Source organism: Salvelinus sp. IW2-2015, linkage group LG36 (assembly GCF_002910315.2).
Source record: "Salvelinus sp. IW2-2015 linkage group LG36, ASM291031v2, whole genome shotgun sequence".
Taxonomy (NCBI): domain Eukaryota; kingdom Metazoa; phylum Chordata; class Actinopteri; order Salmoniformes; family Salmonidae; genus Salvelinus; species Salvelinus sp. IW2-2015.
Genome location: NC_036875.1, coordinates 6895801 through 6918968, shown reverse-complemented (window position 1 = coordinate 6918968; position 23168 = coordinate 6895801). Strand labels below are relative to the sequence as shown.

At 41.2% G+C, this 23168-nt stretch overlaps 1 protein-coding gene across 1 annotated transcript in view; it reads right to left on the bottom strand.

The window, feature by feature from the left end:
• Positions 1–15760: 15760 nt before the first annotated feature.
• The window catches only part of LOC111959316 (nck-associated protein 5-like), a 51189-nt gene continuing 43781 nt past the window's right edge, over positions 15761–23168 (bottom strand). Inside the window, exon 9 of the mRNA XM_023980816.2 lies at positions 15761–19121. The gene's annotated coding sequence lies outside the window, so the exon portion shown is untranslated. The remainder of the gene's footprint in view (positions 19122–23168) is intronic.

Here is a 23168-nt window from a genome sequence, read left to right as displayed (position 1 = left end):
ACTGAACAAAAATATAAACGTCCCATGTTTCATGAGCTGAAAGAAATCTCAGAAATGTTCCATATGCACTAAAGCTTTTTTCTTACATTTTGTGCACACATTTCTTTACATCCCTGTTAGTGAGCYCTTCAATCAAAAGCATTTATAATCAAATGTATTTCTAAAGCCCTTTTTACATCAGCCAATGTCACAAAGTGCATTTCTCCTTTGCCAAGATAATCCATCCACATAACAGGAGTGGCATATCAAGAAGCTGATTAAACAGTATGATTGTTACACAGGTGCACCTTGTGCTGGGGGGCAATAAAAGGCCACACTAAAATGTGCAGTTTTGTCACACAACCCAATGCCACAGATGTCTCAAGTTGAAGGAATGTGCAATTGGCATGCTGACTGCAAGAATGTTAACTAATAATGTTGCCAGAGAATTGAATGTCAACCGGCCTCTCAACCGCAGACCATGTGTATAGTGTTGTGTGGGCGAGCGGTTTGCTGATGCCAACGTTGTGAACAAAGTGCCCCATGGTGGCCYTGGGGTTATGGTATGGGCGGGTATAAYCTTTGGACAACAAACACAATTYCATTTTATCGATGGCAATTTGAATGCACAAAAATACCATGATGAGATCCAGAGGCCCATTGCGAGGCCCACTTTTTTTTTTTWMGAATCTGTGACCTYCAGATGCATATCTGTATTCCCAGCCATGTGAAWTCCATAGATTAGGGCCTAATTAATTTATTGAAATTGACTGATTTCCTTTGAACTGTGCCTCAGTAAAATCTTTGACATTTTTGCATGTTGCGTTTTATATTTTTGTTCAGTATAAAGTACCAACTATACAGTACCAACAATTTTAATGGGTATTTACCTACGTTTTGGCATCACTGTGCCTTGTGCCTTCCTCAGACCCRGAGGAAGGCACAGTGATGCCGAAACGTTGGTAAATACCCATTAAATTGCTGGGAGATGACACATGGAGTGTGCGACTTCATTTTGATAGTTTATAGTTTATTCACCGTTAGTCAGCACCTTCAACACAAACTATTATTCTGGCTGTGCGCCAGCTCATGTTTTTTTTATTTAAAAGTTATTCAAAGTCTACATTGTAGAATAATAGTGAAGACYTCAAACTATGAAATAACACATATGGAATCATGTAGAAAGCAAAAAAGTGTTAAACAAATTATTCAAAGTACCCACCCRTTGCCTTAAAATTGTTCTGTTGCAATGAACAGTCGTTCTGATTGGATATAAATGGGAAAAGATGGCACGAGACGACGCAACTAGACGTAGTGCCTGACTAATGTGATTCGCCTAGTGTGAGATATGCTGACACTAGGCCTATGAGTCAGGCCCCCTAAAGATGAACCAGTTATCCGTAACCTAAAACCGATTAACTGCYGACTACTAGTCTAAAAATTCCCCCAGATGTACATTGATGGGAAGCGTCTGTAGTAAAACCGTACTCAGAGCCAACCGTCTTAAACTAGGGGTGTCAAACTCATTCCACGGAGGGCCGAGTATCTGCGGGTTTTTACTTTCACTTAAGACCTATCAATCAAATATATTTATAAAGCCCTTTTTACATCAGCAGATGTCACAAAGTGTTTTACAGAAACACAGTCTAAAACTCCAAARGGCAAGCAATGCAGATGTAGAAGCACGGTGGCTAGGAAAAACTCGCTAGAAAAACAGGAAGCTAGGAAGAAACCTAGAGAGGGACCAGGCTCTGAGGGGTGGCCAGTCCTCTTCTGGCTGTGCCGAGAGGAGATTATAAGAGTACATGGCCATTAAGGCCAGATCGTTCTTCAAGATGTTCAAACGTTCATAGATGKCCAACAGGGTCAAATAATAAGCACAGTGGTTGTAGAGGYTGAAACAGGTCAGCACCTCAAGAATAAATGTCAGTTGGCTTTTCATAGCCAACCAGGTGAGGGGAGTTCCTTACTAATTAGTGACCATTATTCAACTACAAGGGAAGAGCGAAAACCTGCAGGCACTTGGCCCTCCATGGAATGAGTTTGGCACATGTGGTCTAACCCATAATGAGATCTGAAATCAGGCGATATTGCWACATGACCATAGAAACTGTGGGACCAGCCTTAAAAAAGGCACTTGAGTAAAGGCGTTATAGAAAACGGAGTGCTACCCAAACCCGTGCAGGTGCCAGATGAGCGGTAGCAGTATAGGAAACAGAGTGCTACCCAAACCCGTGCAGGTGCCAGATGAGCGGTANCAGGTGCCAGATGAGCGGTAGCAGTATAGGAAACAGAGTGCTACCCAAACCCGTGCAGGTGCCAGATGAGCGGTAGCAGTATAGGAAACAGAGTGGTGAKCCCATTGRTARGTAYCCTTAAATTTGCAAGYTGGTGGCTATGGGACCAAACCGTTGTTAGTAGGGCAGGATGTRTGAAGCTTGCATAAAGAAGCATTTCCCCCGGATCAGTTCGGCAAGGTGTCACCTGTTCTTACGGGACTGAAGCTCCACCTGCGACAAATTGTTAGAATAATGACAAAACCGTGAAATTGAATTAGTAAGCTACGCACAACATAACTGAAGCTGTAAGCCACCGTTCTTAATTGACATATTACTGTTGATGACCACCCTGCCACATACAATAGTTTGCTGCTGAAGAATATCGCCATTATTCGAGATAGAACTGATTGCAGTGACTGACYRGACATATCAAGTAAACGGAATACATTTTGTTTATGAGGAGATGAAATACAAATGAAATAAAAATGCCAAGAGTGAAGAGTTTTAAAGGCAGTAGTAGGTCTACTGAGCTCATAAAGCATGGATGACATATTCCATATGAATTGCTGACGAATCAATTGATAAAATTACAAAGCACCACTTGAGCAAGGCTACGATTATGTAAGCCAAAATTAATATCAAATATAAATTACTAGCTTACAGACTTATGAAACATATGGTCTCTGATTTATTATACATGCAATGGATTGTTGGAGAGGCCATTCAATGAGCTCTCGAGGTCACCTTAGTAGAGTTCACACGCCATTGTTATATGGCATTCCATATGTTGACCCACTGCCAACAGCATTGATGTGCCCTTGTCCCTAGAGGATAGCTAAATTTCAAACGAAAGTTTGACACAAGGCAACATGTTGTTCAGCAAACAGCCATATTAAAGCTGCAATATGTAACTTTTTGGGAAACCCGACCCAATTTACATAGAAATGTGAGTTATATATGTGTCATTCTCATTGAAAGCAAAATTAAGAAGCGGTAGATATCTTCTATGGGCCTATTTCTATGCTCCCTGTTCTTAGGTTTCGTTTTTGTGTCTTACTTTCAGTTTTGAACACCAGCTTCAAACAGCTGAAAAGACAACCTTTTTGGTTACTGAACAGATATTTTACAGCGGTTTAGATGGTACAATGATTCTTTACACTATAAATTGCTTGTTTTTTCACACTCCCATTTGGCTTACTATTAGAATTTGAACAACCAGGAAATGGGAGCGATTTAAAGATATTCATTGTAATGGTGTTGATTTTGCCCGTCTTGACCGCAGAGGGCACACTTGTTAATTTTAATGGCCTTAGTTAATTGCCGCACCCTAGTTACAAGTCATTCGGTGGGGGGGCTCAGCTCCCCTGAATGAGATGTTACCTCCCCTAAATGCAACAAAAGTACAACTTTGGAGCCTCTAAATAATGCTAATTTACCCATTCTCCTACTTCAAAATGCAGTGGTAAATATGAAAAGAAAACCTCTCAAATGAAACAGACACCCCCCCTTCATTCCAATGCATTAGATTTATGTTTATTTATTATTCTTTGCTTTTGTCAATCAGCTGTTTAGAGCACTCATTGCTTTGTTTTTCAGGTGTGCGCAGGTACTGGTGTTCTCCGTGCCATCAGTGGCCAGAAGTAGTCAACCATTTATCTTTATTGTTTTCTATCAATATTTGTTTTCTTTCCTGGATCAGCTAATGTTCGACAATATCACTAGACAACTAGGCTACAGCTTGACACCAATTTGCATCCACTCCATCCAACAAGTATGTTAATGACAGTAGGCCTAAAGAGCCCTACACGATAGAGTTTTGGCACTAATTTTGCAACTAACCTGTGCCAAAAGTGTTGCAGTTGTAAAAAATGTTTATCTGTAAACAGACAGCACAGAAAACACGAGCTCTGGTTGAGGGATTTTTCTTCTGACCAATCGGGTGAGGTATTGTCGTTCTTGAACCTACTTTCACTTTTWAAAAATGTTWAAAAAAWYTTWAAAATAAATATTTAACCTTAATTTAACTAGGCAAGTCAGTTAAGAACAAATTCTTATTTACAATGACGGCCTACCCCGGGCAAACCTGGACGACGCTGGACCAATTGTGCGCAGCCCTATGAGACTCCCAGTCATGGCCGGATGTGATACAGCCTGGATTCGAACCAGGTACTATAGTGACGCCTCTTGCACTGAGATGCAGTGCCTTAGACCACTGCGTCACATCTGTAAATGTCTCCCCTTTTTAAAAAGTTCTGTGAAATTAGCACTCGTCAACCTCGGATGTGTTTTAAGTATGCYTGTAAAGTGGACGTGAGTGCTAAAAACCTAAACATATAAAACTAATATTGACCAGAAGAGAAAGCAGACATACATTATTGGATGACAAGAATCATCAGATACCAAGTCATTGTTTTACAAGTCACAAGCGAGTCTCAAGTCTTAGCACTCAAGTCCCAAGTCAAGTCCCAAGTCAAGACCGTCAAGTATCAAGTCAAGTCTCAAGTCCTAAACTTTGAGTTTCGAGTCCTAAAGAAGTCATAATGTGCTGTTCACCAAATGTAATACTATTTCATATTTTTAACAAGAGTAATGGTATATTACATTTACGCAAATCATGAATGCTTTTAAAAATATCTATATATTTATTACTTTCCAAATAAACGTTATATTTCCATGGAAATACATGGGTATCCATGAAAGACCCCCCCCCCCCATAGCGAGGATCGCTATGGGGCACGATCGGGCGATGTAGGCTTGTACACAATTGCCCAACCTTAACACACACACACACACACACACTCTCTCTGTGTGGTTACAATAGGCTAACGTATGTCAATGGTTTTAGGAAGAGCAGTAACATCAGGCAGGATTTAGGTTACCAACTGCCTAACCAGTTGTAGCTCAATCTTGGGTGCAATGATCATGTTCCCGCACTGACTGATAGTGTGGAGGCTCATTGATTTAACATTACGTTAGCCTACATGGTACACCAGTAAAGTAATCAAATATATAGCTGTCGGCTATATTAGCCACGACTTACCATTCTTTGTGCATCTTCAAATGTCGAACAAAGCTGGAAATTATTGTGCCTCCGTCTGTAATTTTCTTCCCGCATGTTTTGCAAGTTGCAATCCGTTTTTTGTTGATACAGCGTCGTCTTTATATCCGAAAATAATAATATTGGGTATCATCTTTCCAAGGGCTCCATCTGAATTCACCCGCRGACGTTCCTCTGCACTGCCACGCAGAACTTTTTCTCAGCTTGCACAATTTGATTGGCTGCTGTCCGATTCAAACTGTAATCCGTTAAATGAAGAGTTGATGCACTGCACACTTTTTTAATAGCATAATTTTTTATATTTGGGCTTCGAGAGGGTATCAAGTCAGGTCGAGTCATAAGGCTCAAGTCCAAGTCAAGTCACGAGTCATTGGTGTTAAAGTCGAGTTGCAAGTCATCATATTTGTGACTCGAGTCTGACTCAAATCCAAGTCATGTGACTCGAGTCCACACCTCTGTCAGATACCCTTGTAAAAGTGTGTGATATGTTTGTTGGATATGTAATAGTGAAACAAAGGTTTTATATATGCTTCAAACTACAGATTTAAGGGCTTTGACTCGGTAAACAATGGTTTAAAAAGCATTAAAGAGTAGAAAATACATTTACAATGGTTCTCTGTATTAGTAGTACCCACATCTGCCCATTTAAAACACCTAGGTAGAGCAGAGAGGACTTAGAGCATGTGGCTTTGCAACACACAGGCATTTCATCTCAAAACTGGGATGATTTTAACAATGAAACGCCACGCAGGTTGGAGGGTACCAGAAATAAATAAATACAAGCAGAAACTAATGAAAAAGTAAACAGACACAAAAAATCCCTCAATATTTTCAACTGACTCGGCTCGTTATTACAGCACCACCAATTTCCATTTATTAAAGGCGGATAAAATTCKGATTGAGAAAGGTGGCTGGAAACAGCTGACAAATTGACCAAAGTCTGCCAAAAGTTCCAGCATTGTGTTTGTTAAATTGAAAATCAGTAGATACCCCATTTGTTTGAACTCATTTGCAAAAACATGTTACTGTCTAGCCATGTGGTGGTGGTGAAGATGATGATCATGGTGAAGTAGAGGATGGTAGTGGCAGCACTGATGATCTGCAGCTTGGAGAAGAAGTAGTGCATGTCGTAGACCAACAGGTAGACTGCCATGAAGAGATGTTCAGGAAGAAGTGCCACCACCAGTGAGTCCTATACAACACACTCTTTAGGTTTGGCTCAATAGACATTTTTGACACTAGTGAGGTCTAAGTGCTTGGATCAATGAGCAGAGAAATTGGAGTGATATYAGAAAGAAACAGTTGCATCATTTAGTATGTTTTCATAAAATTAAAATAGATTTACTGTTAACACGAAGACTACACTTGGTATCTTAACAAAAATGCACAGATAATCTGGCAAACTGGAAATGTTGGAAATCCATTTTACAGGTATTACACAATGCATGTACATGCAAAGAGAGCACAGTKTGCCAATATTGTGATAACCATATCCATGCATGTATGGCTCCACCCACAAGTGGAAGTAGCACAGCKGGATGGTGCCCTTGGAGCAGGTGATAAGGAAAATTATGAACACCAGGAACAGAAACCCAAACCAGATACTGTTGAGGATGAAGATGCAGCCAAAGYGATGGATGCCTCCATGATGATTCTGGACACGGGCTTGGTAAAGAAAGAATGTTCATGGACCTGCCAAGGGATCCTCTTGGTTCGCAATGGCTGCTCAATCGTCTTGAGCACAGGGAGTAGCATAGAAACACATTAGACGCTTGTTAGTGTGCCATGTTTTCTCTGTTATGCCAGTTTGAAAGAGYTTGCAAACACGAGGGAACTGCACATGATGTAAGATGACCTGAAAGAGTTATTCATACAGACTGATTAATAGGTGAAACTCACYGGCCTCTTGAAGCCGAAGTAGGCTAGCCGCCCACAAAGGTAAGGGGCACGGAGATGCCAAACCACAAAGCAAAGATGGCCTCCAGCGTGCCGAAGGGGATGGCTGCCTTGAAGTCCTCCACCCACAAGATCAGGTTAACCAGGAAGAAGTCTGCAAACCAGGTCCTGAGAGGGAAAGGAAATGGTTGGGATAGGGGTAGGACAATCAATATCTCACTGAAAAAATGGGCAACCACATCACCCTCAAAGTCTAGACGGGACTGGACGCCGTGCCTGGACTGGGCACCGGCGCAGAGGAAGGCTCCTGCCATGGAGCGGGACTGGCCACCGTGCCTGGGCTGGGCACCGGCGCAGAGGAAAGATCCGGCCCTGGAACGGGACTGGACGCCGTGCCTGGACTGGACATCGGCGCCGAGGAAGGCTCCTGCCATGGAGCGGGACTGGACGCCGTGRCTGGACTGGGCATCGGCGCAGAAAGAGGCTCCTGCCATGGAGCTGAGTTGGCTGCCGTGCCTGCACTGGGCATCGGCGCAGAGGAAGGTTCCTCCCATGGAGCGGGACCGGACACTGTGCCTGGACTGGGCACCYGCACAGAGGAAGGCTCCGGCCTTGGAGCGGGACTGGTCGCCGTGCCTGGACTGGGCATCGGCGCAGAGAAGGGCTCCTGCCATGGAACTGGACGCCATGCTCGGACTGGGCATCGGCACAGAGGAAGGCTCCTGCCATGGAGCGGGACTAGACGCCGTGCTCGGACTGGGCATCGGCGCAGAGGAAGCCTCCTGCCCTGGAGCCAGAGGTTCTGGACCGTGGACCGTCACAGGAGGTTCCGGACCGTGGACCGTCTCAGGAGGTTCCGGACCGTGGACCGTCTCAAGGGAGGTTCCTGGACCGTGGACCGTCTCAGGAGGTTCCGGACCGTGGACCGTCTCAGGAGGTTCCGGACCGTGGACCGTCTCTGGAGGTTCCGGACCGTGGACCGTCTCTGGAGGTTCGCGGACCGTGGACCGTCTCTGGAGGTTCCGGACCGTGGGCACCGTCTGTCGTGGAAGGTTCCGGACGCGTGAAAGCGTCGCGGAAGTCTGGCTGGGAACTGTCGCCGGAAGCTCTGGACTGGGGATCGTCGCAGGAAGTCTGGTGCGTGGGGCCGGCACTGGTGGTACCGGACTGGTGACACGCACATCAGGGCGAGCGCGAGGAGCAAATACAGGACGTACTGGGCTGTGGAGGCGCACTGGAGGCCTGATCCGTGGGGCCGGTACAACTTGTACCGGAACAATGACACACTTCGCATGGCGAGTTTGGGGAGCTAGCACAGTACGTACTGGGCTCTGGAGGCGTACATCAGGGTGAGTACGGGGAGCAGGCACAGGACGTACCAGACTGGGGACACGTACTTCAGGGCGAGTACCGGGAGCAGGCACAGGACATACCGGACTGGGGACACATACTTCAGGGCGAGTGCGAGGAGGAGACACCGGACGTACCGGACTGGGGAGGCGCACTGGAAGCCAGATGCGTGAAACTGGTGCAGATGACACCGGACTGGTGTCACGCTCCTCAGCACGCCCGCTCTGCAGCACTCTCATCGCCACCACCTCTCTCCGGAATCTTTCGTCGAGTTCCTCCTTCGACTCCCTGATGGTCTCTGGCTCATTCCTCGGTTCCGCCAACCACCCCGTGTGCCCCCCCACCAAAACAATTTGGGCTGTCTTTTGGGCTTACTCTGTGGCCGCGAACCCCTGCGTCGTTGCTCCCTTCACTCCTTGCGTCTCCCGCCAGGGAAGGCGATCCTGTCCTGTCAGGATCTCCTCCCAAGTCCAGGATCCCTTCCCATCCAAAATCTCCTCCCAAGTCCATGATACTTTCTCCACCTGGGCACGCTGCTTGGTCCTGTTGTGGTGGGATCTTCTGTCACGGCTGTGTGTAGAGACGGACCAAGGCGCAGCGTGCTCTGAGTTCCACATCTTTATTTTGTGAAACTTAAAACAAAGAGACCTGAAAATAGCTGTGCAGCAATACTCCCCATCCAACCTGACAGAGTTTGAGAGGATCTGCAGAGAAGAATGGGAGAAACTCCCCAAATACAGGTGTGCCAAGCTTGTAGCGTTATACCCAAGATGACGAGGCTGTAATCGCTGCCAAAGGTACTTGAGTAAAGGGTCAGATTTTTTTTCTTCTATTTGTTAAAAAAAAATAAAAAATATTTGTCATTATGGGGTATTGTGTGTAGATTGATGAGGAAAAACAGAACAATTTAATCAATTTTTGAATACGGCTGTAATGTTACAAAATATGGAAAGAGTCAAGGGGTCTGAATACTTTCCGAATGCACTGTATATACCCATTGAAGTTTCAATTTAAAATGGGTAAGGCAAGGTTTAAGGTTAGGTTATGGTTTAGGGTAGGGACATCCCAAGGATTTCGAATAGCACTAACCCTTGAGTGAGTGCTCGGCTTGTTCTTGAAGCTGTGTGCACCCGTGTGCGCATTGAAATCTACGTCCACCGTGAGGTATAGCACAGCCCACTGGGCGAAATGGCATGAAAAGTTTGTATCCCCTGACTTAACAGTGAGCATGGCAACCGCACTCTTGCCATAGTGATGTGGGGGAGGAGTGTGGAGGCAGAGACGGACTACCGCGTACTCCCAACATTCCTCCTTCATAACCTCTTGACATAGAGGATCAGAGGGCTATCAAGGAGTCACTCTTGACATTGGCTACGGAGATTAGTTAATTAGCTTTATTTATTCCTCCACAATTGCCCATTGAGAGACTGTTAATTGTTATGAGTACCCTGCTTCAGCAGAGCTCAAAATCTCCTAATTAGCCCCAGTAGGCCAGAACAAAAGTTCAGGTATTTTTGGGGATTCAGATTACTTTTTGAAATAAACCCCTTAGGGCATTACAAAAATAAGATTGTTTTATTAAGTTTAAAATAACCTAATCTCTAACTCAAGTGTGTAACCTGTACAAGTGTGTGGTGTGAAATGGGAAATGTGTTTTTTGCATATCCCACTCACCTTCGGAGAGTGGGGTCACCGCCAGGGATCAGCCATTGTTTACGGAGACCCGGGTGCAATTAGGGTTAAGTGCCTTGCTCAAGGGCAAATCAACATCTTTTTTCACCTAGTCAGCTCGGGGATTTGAACCTTTCGGTTACTGGTCCAACGCTCTAACCYCTAGGCTACTGTACCTGCCGTAACTTAGGCTCACATCGACTGTAATCCACCAGATTGTTATCAAGGAAGCTTGCCCTCTCTATAGGGTGAGAATATTTAACATTTTGTGAAATGTAGAGATGTTGTCCTTTGTCTTATTATCCCTATTATTYATGCTGCAGAATGATACTAAGGCCGAGAMTCAATCCGATCAGTGGWAGYTCCACTTAATAACACGTTGACAGCMCTCACCGCTCAAGATTAAAGTCACCTTTACTTTTAGAGGATTAGTTGGAAGTACAGTAGATCCACATTCAGAGACAGAGTTGGGAGAAAAGACAGGTTGTTTTTGCAAAGGTGAGGTTCGGGGTCACTTGTGGCCTTAGGTGATCAATGATTATTTGACCCATGGACTTAACGCTCAACAATGATTTTAAGGCAATGTGACAGCTTTGTGAGTCTTATGTACAGTATACTCCGCAAGTAGATTTTGTACGTACAGTATATCGCAATTGTATCTACTAATGCCCTCACAAGCCAGATTGACTCTTCACACACAGACATAAATACGTCACACAACACACAAATGTTCTTTGGTCAATATAACACCGCAACAATGTCCTATGGTTGTAGCAACACCATAAGTGCTGAAGTKGTTTATTTCACCCTGATAACAGTTTAGCATGAAACAGAAGATATTACTGTCAAACATTGGAGAAATGATCACACGTGGGAACATAACTGGCATTGGGTTCATAGAAAAACAGGCAGCTGAGAAGAAATGGTGAAGAACACGAATCATAATACATAGTACAGCATACAAATACTGGGTATTAAGACAGGAACGCTAGAAAAATACAATAGTCCTTTGAAATTMACTCTCCATAAATATCAAAACACACGACTCTATGCTCTCTCTACTAGTACCACATCGGAAGACTTGATTGACACTTTAGAATGGTTTAAATGGCTAGTATACGTTACACATGTARAGGKAACTGCCAAAATAAAGGAAACACTTGYSTAAATGAGGGATACAAAGTATATTGAAAGCAGGTGCTTCCACACAGGTGTGGTTCCTGAGTTAATTAATAAGCCATCAACATCCCATCATTTGTATTTGTATTTATCAGGGATCCCCATTAGCTGCTGCCAAGCCATCAGCTACTCTTCCTGGGGTCCAAACACACCAAAGCCAAATTATATATAAAACAAAAGATAAAACAATGAACTATGTTTGTACTGAATGAGCTAAAGATAAAACAGTGCGTCATATAACATCCCGACACCATCACATATCCACAACACAATGTTCAATACCACCATACAACAATATCACAATGTGTGCGTATGCATGTGTCTGTACCTTTGTGTGTCTCTTCACAGTCCCCGTTGTTCCAAGGTGAAATTTTTACCTGTTTTTTAAAAATATGATTCTACTGCTTGCATCAGTTAATTGATGTGGAATAGAGTTCCACGTAGTCATGGCTCTATGTAGTACTGTGCGCCTCCCATAGTCTGTTCTGGACTTGGGGACTGTGAAGAGACCTCTGGTGGCATGTCTTGTGGGGTATGCATGGGTGTCCGAGCTTTTTATTAAAAAATTACCAGTTGCCTATTATTTTGGCTACCATGGCTAGAAGATATCTCAGTGACTTWGAAATAGGGGTCTCAAAGGAGCATAGGGGTTTTAAAGTGTGAGGTTCTYGCGGTTTGTGGTGGCCCAACGCCCTATTAAGACACTTTATGTTGGTGTTTCCTTTATTTTTGCAGTTACCTGTATATTGCGAGACTCAAAACAACAATGGACAGTTACTCCTATTTTCTTACAAATAAATAAAATATTGCAATAATTAAAMGGTTATAATGAGTGTAAACATTGATATGCACGTGTTAGTGTGTATTAGGGGGAAAGCAGAATATTTTAAGTGGCATCTAGTCAAATTACTTATTTGTTTGAAATTGCATTACAATCTGTTGACAAACATTTCATTGTCGTCAATTAATGTTACGCAATAGTTTAAAGGGGCAATCTGCGGTTGTATCCATTTTTGGACTTTTAAGTGAATGATATATACCCATTGGTTTTAAAAGAGTTTAACTTACAAATGGCCCATTAGCTTAGTTTGATTGTCATACCCCTTCAGAACCCAAAATATAAGCTTGTTTTACTCCATTGTTTGTCACAATGAAATTGTAAACAAACACTCTACATCCTCAAAACATGGTTAAAACTATAATTTTGATATCATGGATGGTCAGTCCTTGCATCTATATCCCTGTCTATGAATTTGAGAGTGGTTACATTTCTCAAGCCCCACCAGATTTTTACAAAAACGGTGGCGGGGATGTGCTTTGTAATTGTTTGAACTGCAGATTTCCCCTTGTCTGTTTATAGGGAGTATAAATAGTGTAGTCATATTGAAAATGTACCCGGTATGTATCCCAATAGTTTTAGGGATTTTTTGGCTTGATTCTCAGAAAGCCCAAAAGCTTTTTCTGTCATAATACATTTACCCATTTTGTCATGAGTGATGATGTAGGCTGGACTATGGTCAGTTYGGAATATGGGGGCAATACAATAGGTAATATATATTTTTTAATAAACTAGGGTACCAGTGAGGATTTCCTACACTGGACAACTTGTTACAGCTGTTGATAAGTCATTGATAATAATCAGCCATTTTTTTTATGTCATTACATTAAGATATAAGGGGAATCATAGCTATATTCAATACAATGAATGAGTTGATTTAAAACCTATGTTTAACCCTTTATGGTTGGTGTCTTGGCGGATTTTGTCCAAAATCGTGTGACATAAAACATTACTTTTCTGGCCTTGCATTTACGGCTGTGTAAGTTGTCGTTTTATCATATATTGAGAATGAATCAGTTAAGTGGAACTTTGAACTTGAATCCTGGATCCAGCTGTCCGACAGTTTCTTCTATAAGGATTTCAGAAAAGCAGTGTAACTATGTAACATTTTGTGCCTCTTTATGTTAGGGGTTGAACAGTTTTCATGGGCACATAAATCCAAAATAATGTATGCGTTGCAAAATCAAATGCTTCTAACCAAAAGTATCCCCTTACCTTGATACTTAAAACCTAAATCGATACTGTCATTAATGGGATTCTTCAATAATTATGCATACTACTTATTGGATGCGCATTTGGTGTCTAGCTGATTAGTTACCCCATGATATTGTCACACATCATCTGATCCAGGAAGGAATTTTCAGAATGACAGTCAAGTGAAAACTGATGTTGTGATAGGGCATGTGGTCCAACAACAACCCAAGTGCTGGAAAAAGGGTGTTTGCGAGGAATGTCCAGAATATTTTTGTCTCATCTGTTACACCAGTGATTGTGCCTGGATCCACATTGGATCTAATATCCCTAGTGAATTGATGTTGATCATCTGTTGTTGTCTTGCTTGATTTACAGCAGGGTCTCGTTAGATTTAACAGAGAAAGAGTCACGTTAATGAGTTCATGTTTTTATATGTTTTTGTGCCATGGATTGGACACTGAGTCTACTGTGAGCAATTGTGTAGGATAGACTATTGAGCAACACGCAACATTATTAATTATTCTGGATATAATGACAAAATGACATAGCCTAATGGGCTTATTCACAATATGATCTGGTAATGAAATAACATGACAAATACATTTTGTTTTCCATGTTAGACCTGCAATGTTAAACAATACCAGGGGCTTGAAGTAGCCTTCTTGAATTTGAAGCTCCGAAATTCAAGTACTGCATTAGGTCTACCTTCAGACAATCCTCAATTTGATGCTTGAAAAGTTCTAATGTTTATTGGAGCCAATGTATAAGTTATCCCTCCCCCTTATAATTATCTGTTATTTATTTTTTGAACCATTTTTGTGAGCAGTGTGGCCACTTTCATTTGTTTCCTGCCTCTTCAATTGAAAGGTGTTGCACTARTATGTTGCGGTAAAARCATTTGCGGTTATTATGAGGARYACAGCATCTAATGTTGGCTTCGACTTGGCTTTCCATACAAATCCTTCCATTAAAAGAATAACTTCGCTTTTGGTCACTTTCTCATTATTAAAAACAGCGATGGTGAGATTCAAATGGTGAGATTKATGCTASCGCTGTGCATGTCTAATTATGTGTGCCTACGTCGGCCACATACTGTAGGCTACAGAAAAAAGGCAACTTTTTGGACAATTTTTGCATGCTTTTTGTGGGGACAGGGAGTTCAATATAATATATTCTATACTATATGTACAATTATATAACATTGAGGRCCTTGAAAATAACAATGAAGTGCATGAAAAAGTCCATGAAAGTCCTTGAATTTGACTTGCCAATGTCTGTATGAACCCTGCTTAGGATACATAGGCCTATGTTGTTGTATTGTTGGAGTAGTGTGCCAATTTCCTCTAAGTATTTTTTTTTATATATACCCCAGGTTACCAGGACTGAAGATGAACTATATACCCAAGAGGAGAGAGACCGCCCTGAGGTAAATGGTCATCACAATTTATACAAGGCAAGGCAGGGAATCATTTTCCAAAAGCGTTGTAAAGGAAGTAAAACATTTCATATAGCAGCTTAAGTTGCCAAACATGTCAGGATGCATTCATAACAATGAAAAGGTCAGACAATATACATTATATTTGGAGCTTAAAATGGAGTTGCCTACACGCAATACCTCACACAGCCATTTTAGATCAAGTTGGACGAATGGAAAACACATTTTGGTGAACAATTAAGTACATTACTGTGATTGTTTTAAATTAAAATGGTTAAAAAAAAAAGCTTCTGAGAAAATAGCAATTTCTCAAGCAAGAATTTAGCTAGGACTGTCTGGGGGTGGTCTGAGTTGGGAAGGGAAAACTAGCTGTTATTGGCAGAGAGGTTTGGAACTCTTTCTTATTGGTCTATTACCAAATTACGACCTGGTGACGTCACCAGGCAGGCCAAAACTCCATCCCACCAAAACAGGCTGAAATTTCAGGGAGGCTTTTCAAACAGCTCTTACGCTAAAATAATTTCACAGTATTATTCCAACCTCAGAGTGTGTAAATATATATAAAACACCACATCATTTTTGACTGCACTGGGCCCTAAAAAAGTATCAGATGTAGTCCATAATAGACATAGTATTTGTTGTATACTTATTGTTTTTTGTCAAATGTTAAATGTACACTACGCTCAATTTGTCTCATATGTTCATTCAACTAGAAATTATTATTTTGGCATCTTATCAAAAAAAGGCGGGCTGGAACTAGTCTACACACACACCACACACACACCACACACACACACACACACAACACACACACACACCACCACACACACACACACACACACACACACACACACACACACACACACACACACACACACACACACACACACACACACAGTACCTTTAACATATTTTCAACTTACATATTTGACACATTGACGTACAATGCGTTCGGAAATCTACACACAATACCCCATAATGACAAAGCGAAAACAGGTTTTTAGAATGTTTGCAAATACCTTATTTACATAAGTATTCAGACACTTTGCTATGAGACTCGYAATTGACCTCAGGTGKAGCCTGTTTCCATTGYTCATCCTTGAGATGTTTCTACAACTTGGAGTCCAATTGTGGTAAATTCAATTGATTAGACATGATTTGGAAAGGCACGCGCCTGTCTATATAAYGTCGCACAATTGACATTGCATGTCAGAACAAAACCAAGTCATGAGGTCAAAGGAATTTTCCAGTAGAGCTCTGAGACAGMATTGTGTTGAGGCACAGATCTGGGGAATGGTACCAACATACTTCTGCAGCATTGAAGGTCCCCAAAGAACACAGTGGCCTCCATCATTCTTAAATGGAAGAAGTTTGGAACCACCAAGACTCWTCCTAGAGCTGGCCGCCCGGCCAAACTGAGCAATCGGGGGAGAAGGGCKTTGGTCAGGGAGGTGACCAAGAACCCGATGGTTACTCTGACAGAGCTCCAGAGTTCCTCTGTAGAGATGGGAGAAACCAAGACAATACAGGAGTGGCTCTGAATGTCCTTGAGTGGCCCAGCCAGAGCCCGGACTTAAACCCGATCAAACATTTCTGGAGAGACCTGAAAATGTCTGTGCAGCGACACTCCCCATCCAACCTGACAGAGCTTGAGAAGAATGGGAGAAACTCCCCTAATACAGGTGTGCCAAGCATGTAGCGTCATTCCCAAGAAGACTCAAGGCTGTAATCGCTGCCAACAGCGCTTCAAGTTCAAGTTTTTGTTTGTAATAATTTTGCAAACATTCCTAAAAACATGTTTTTGCTTTGTCATTATGGGGTATTGAGTMTAGATTGATAAGGGGATTTATTTTTATGCATTTTAGAATAAGGCTGTAACAAAATGTGGAAAAAGTCAAGGGGTCTGAATACTTTCTGAATGCACTGCACATGCTTACATAGTGCATGTTCATTTATACATTAACTATTATTCCACATGGCATTCCGATATTCCTGCTACGCCATCATGTTTGTGTCAGTTATCATTTAATCTGACTATTCTCTCATCATTAATTTGATTTACTTATTTAAGCAAGTTTAGGTTTTTCTGTATCGTTGTCAAATGTTGGTAGGGCATATTACTCTGTTTTAATTTTAATCCCTTAATCAGTATGATTAATAAAATAGTTTTTCTTGTGTACTACTAACAGACCATTACAATAAGGGGAGGTTATAATTTTTGTGGGGGTATGATATTTGTGCATATATAACTTTGTCAATCATCATTATTCACGATACATTCAGGATTATCCGTAATCATGGTAGCATCCACAGTCATGTAGAAGTGTTTAGAAACATTTTCTATTATTATTTACAATAAGTGACACATAATAATCTGAAACACAACCAAAAGAAACAGCAAGTGCATCCAACAAATTTGAGGGGTCACAAGCTTGATGTAGTCATTGCGTGCTATGAATATGGAACCAAATACTTCACTTTTTCACWACTTTAATACACATAAGTGAATTTGTCGCAATACTTTTGCTCTCCTAAAATGCGGGGACTATGTACAAAAAGTGCTGTAATTTCTAAACGGTTCATCTGATATYGATAAAAAATACCGTCAAATTAAAGCTGACTGTCTGAACTTTAACCTCAGTCAGTGTTTGATTTTAAATGCAAACTTCTGAAGTATAGAGCCAGAAGAAACAATACTTCACTCTCCTAATAATTACAGTAAGTTGTAAGTTGAAAACGTATGTTAAAAGCACTGTGTGTGTGTGTGTGTGTGTGTGTGTGTGTACTTCCACAGCCTTTTTTTGTTGGTAAGATGCCAAAATAATAATTTCTAATTGAATGAACATATGAGACAAATTGAGAAAACATTTTTGATTGACCAAAAKATTTGCATATGTTTTCTCAWGTTTGGGCCAACTAAAAATGTTACGTTCAGGTAACACRGATTGAAAAGTTAAGTAAACCAAAAAAAAGCTGTGGAATCAGATACTTGATAATAATTAGGTGAAACTAGATTTTTTMGTGTGTGTACATTACAAACGTGTTGGGGTTGAATTGAACACCTGCTAATAACTTCCATATAGCTATATATGAATAAATATTTCCTAAATGAGTAATTGCATTTCCCTGAGCAAACTGCATAGCAATATTCATGTTGAGCTTATGTATAACTGAGATCAGAGGCCTACATGACTATACACAAGTTCAGGAATGTGTAACACGTAATAAAAAAGTGCTTGATAAATACAAAGTTAACCTGCTTTTATATTTACTTGTTCATACGGTTTGAGGCTGAATGTACTACATCTACTGATGTACAGTTATAAGTAGAGATCCCGCCTACACTGTAATTCTATGATTGGTGGCTTATTATCCAAATCAGAGAGCCTTGAAGTTGTTTGTGAACTTGAAGTTGTTTGTGAACTGAATATGTTGACAGTACATATTGCCCAGCACAGAACCTAGCTAATTATTTGTACTGGAGCTAGTCAGTCTGTATTGTGTCGCAAACTGTTAAAGGGATAGTTCACGCAAATTACATGTTGCTTTCCTTACACTGTAAGTAAAACCAAAGCATGGATTGCTGCCTTACCTTGGCCATTGACTGCTTACAAGGTATGTGATTTTGWAATTTGGGTGAACTATCCCTTTAATAAAAACCCTGAAAGAGAGAAGATCATGGGGACCTTCTTCCCAAGCCATCCATCTACATGTAAGTTGACAGAATAAGGAGCAATTAGTCAGCTACAGTACAGTAGCTAAGTGTGAGCTAACTGGTAAAGCTACTGATGAGGCAAATGTGTGTCAACTACAGCAGACCATGACTATTGCCCGTGACTAAATCACTGGCATGCTGATCTTAACACTTCAGGTACGTACTGTGGATAGAAACCCATCAGACAYAAATGGGCAGCTTTCAGGCTTCTAGTAGCCTTCATATGTTACCCTAACACATTGTAATTGGCAGTTTTATTCCAAAATTCAAAACACAGAATAAAGACATGATTCAGAGGTTGATCCYTTATCACAGGTTTTCAGCGAGCACCCATAGTTCACTGACACCGTGTTGCTTTTCGATGAGCCATGATTTGAGCCTTGGTGGAGCCAGGATGGTATAGGTAGTTATTTGTCTGACTCATGAGCCATTGTAATCAMGACTCTCTCCTTTAGGTTACATGGCTGCTGATTGCCCTCTCTATCCCTCTCCCCACGATGCTGCACATTTTAGTTTGATCATTTAGTCTGAAATGGAAGAGGAAAAGAGGATTAGATGATACAGTGGGGAAAATCAACATCTGTGTTACACAACAAATGCAAATTCTATTGTTTCAGTATGAAAATCCGCAAACTTTGCTCACCCACTGCTGTTGGGCAGAAAGTAAAACTTSGTCAACTTTCCTAGTAATTAAACAAAAGTTGATTTTGGCAGTACATCAAATCTTAGTGTTTCAGCCGTATGGACAGTGGAGGATTTTCATTGCAAATGGCATGAATGACTTGCAATTGAACGAATATGAGCTCAGCAAAATGTTTGAGACCTGTCGCTCTGCAGCTGCCAACGTGTTGGACTGAAACATTGGGTCAAAGCCATAAAATGKAGTCATTTTTGCCCATATAATGATTTCACTGAAAGCTGCATATTTGAAAATGCAGCTTTGCAGTTTGGCCCTGTAACATCTCAGAAATAGAAAACTTATTGGAAACCATTTACCAGTATTATAATTGTTTTAGATTTGTCTGATAATGGCTGCGATCGTACTATTCAGGAATGTATATATTTGTGTAATTTTTCTCAGACAGCCATAGACAAATGTTTTCCATCACGTCATTAAACATCCATTATAGTTTAAATTAAATATCATACAATTAATTTATAACATTTCTTATACATTGTACATGAACTTGTATTGAATAATATTTTTAGGGATTTTTAAGGTTTTCTCAATATTAACAATTCAGTACGACCCCTGAATGGAAAACTTGCCTTTGTGACAGCTGAAAACATTATTATCGTGAAAAATAAGATATTTCCACCCAACTTTTTTTGAGATTATGATAACAACCATATGTTTCCATATCTAAAACAAATCAAATATAAATTATACATAAATATACAAATGTACCTAAAAATATGGGTGTGGTGGAAATGACATGTAAATAAAAAAAGTAAGATTTTTTTCTTCTTCTTGCAAACATTTTGAACAACAACCATTGTCTATATTAATTAAATGTTTAACAAAGTTTGATTCCAAAAGTACGCGATGGGCAGAGCTCAAGGAGTGTAGGACAGTGTTTTTGAGAGATGGACCCAGATAGCAAAGGGCTCATCCGCATAAGAAGAGCTCAGTGAGCAAAGTGAAACTGTATAATTTGTGACTCACCACCTGGATTCGTTCTTATGTAGCAAATTTGAACTTCTGTTTTTTTACATTGGAAATAGTAGAGACTCAGAGCTACAAAATGGTATATCATACACTGAATTTGAGGAAACAATGGGAAAAATTCTGCTTTGAAAGTTGATCAACTTGTAAACTCACTTTTGAGAAAACCGTCTTTGAATGTTTTGGTACAACTACTTGGAGAGCCCTTCTTTGTCTACACCCATTAAGCATTGTTCTACACCCTCCTAAGCCTTAGCCCCACCCATCTCTTTAACGGTTTGATCCGCTGAGTTCTGTACTAACTTCCCAGCTACTTCCAGACATTTAAGAGAGAGAGAGCGAACAGCTCACTGAACATTACTCGCCCTTGCGCAGAGCTGGTTGGCTGTTACTGTAGTTATTCAGAGCATTGGTGACGGCAACTGTGCTGTCAGATTGTTCGTTCGTAAATGCGAGAGTGTTTCGTGTGTTTAGAGCACACAATTGGACCGCACAATGACAGTCAAGCACCCAAAATAACTGGCTAACATTGGCTAGCTACTTCCAGACACATAATGAGAGAACACCCCACTCTGAACATTTTACTCACCCTAGCAGAGCTGGTTAGGCTGTTTTCATGTTATCCAGAGCGTTGMTGACTGCTGGCAACAATTGAATTACGCTTTGTTGACATTTAATGACACCAGACTTATTCAACGGGTGTTGAGCGTTCAAAAATTAATCTGTTATTCTGCGCTCTGGCACACTAAGACYAGAGTCTTTTGTTAAAAAATTTAGCTAGATAGCTAGGTAAACAATGAATCCCAACGCATGACGTAACGTTAGTTAGCGAGCCAGCCAGCTAACATTAGCTAGCTAGCTAACAGTACACTAACTTGGCATGAAAATACTTTGTCAAAATTAGAAACGCGTAATATCTGAAAATGTAGCTAGCTAGACTATCTTACCCGTGGTCTGAAATCAGAGTAGATAGCCAGAGCGAATTTACCYGCTAGTACGTCTTATCAACAGTTGCCATGACATTCTATTGGAATGGATACTTGCATAGTGGAGTCTTTTGTTAAGACATGCAGCTAGCTAGCTACCACTTTCTGTCAAAATTAGAAATGTGTAATATCTGAAAATTTTGCTAGCTAGACTATCTTACCGATATACATCATGGTTGGACGCGTCTCCTGTCTGATGCCATGCATGGTTGCCCGTAGTTTGAAGATGGATTCCAGACTGGTGTTTTCTCCATCTCCTTAGTTATCATACTTGAATTCCACTGATTTCAAAACTCAGTCCTCCAGAAAATGGAGAGCATACACATAACGTTAGCTAGTGAGCCAGCCAGCTAACGTTAACAGTACACTTTAACTTGACATGAGTTTTATGCAGTTTTACTACGTGATACATTTAAAAAAGAAAGCTGTGTTCGACACGCGTGCTACATGGCAGACCAATCCAAACCCATCTCTCGGCATYTCCAGGCCACTCATTATCTCAGCCAATCATGGCTAGCGGTAAGGTTACTCTCGTTTTCTGTGGCTAAACCAACTAGGCTTGTAATTTAGCAATTTTATTAGTCTTTACAGATGGCATACAAGTTTGATATTAAGGCACATGAAAGTTCACATGTTCAAGAAGACATTTCTGCCAAAAACGCATTTTGATAAAAACATATTTTTTACATTCAAACGGCTCTCCTCTGACGTCGTGAATTYCGATATATACCTCTAGTTTCCTGAATTGGGTCACATTTGTGGTATATCCAACACAGGTGTGGAGGGTCACCTACTTGTGAGAATCACCTAAGTGAGTTGCCTGGATTTCACTGGTGTGTTTACACAGGTCGTCTCTGCAAAGTCAATATGTATGATGATCTCCTCTTTCCGCAGATCATCTTTTAATTCTCTCAGTTTGGAGAATTGGTGTCAAATGTTGTACACGTGTTTCCCCAACTTCTCTTTAAATCATTTTACATTTGAGTCATTTAGCAGACGCTCTTATCCAGAGCGACTTACAGTTAGTGCATTCATCTTAAGATAGCTACAGTGGGGAGAAAACAAGTATTTGATACACTGCCGATTTGCAGGTTTTCCTACTTACAAGCATGTAGAGGTCTGTCATTTTTATCATAGGTACACTTCAACTGTGAGAGGCGGAATCTAAACAAAAATCCAGAAAATCACATTGTAATGTTTTTAAGTAATTAATTTGCATTTTATTGCATGACATAAGTATTTGATCACCTACCAACAGTAAGAATTCCGGCTCTCACAGACCTGTTAGTTTTACTTTAAGAAGCCCTCCTGTTCTCCACTCATTACCTGTATTAACTGCACCTGTTTGAACTCATTACCTGTATAAAAGACACCTGTCCACACACTCAATCAAACAGACTCCAACCTCTCCACATGGCCAAGACAGAAAGCTGTTGTAAGGACATCAGGGATAAAATTGTAGACCTGCACAAGGCTGGGATGGGCTACAGGACAATAGGCAAGCAGCTTGGTGAGAAGGCAACAAACTTTTGGCGCAATTATTAGAAAATGGAAGAAGTTCAAGATGACGGTCAATCACCCTCGGTCTGGGGCTCCATGCAAGATCTCACCTCGTGGGGCATCATGATCATGAGGAAGGTGAGGGATCAGCCCAAGAACTACACGACAGGACCTGGTCAATGACCTGAAGAGAGCTGGGACCACAGTCTCAAAGAAAACCATTAGTAACACATTACGCCGTCATGGATTAAAATACTGCAGCGCACGCAAGGTCCCCCTCTCAAGCCAGCGAATGTCCAGGCCCGTCTGAAGTTTGCCAATGACCATCTGGATGATCCAGAGGAGGAATGGGGAGAAGGTCATGTTGGTCCTGATGAGACAAAAAGAGAGGCTTTTTGTCTAAACTCCACTTGCCGTTGTTT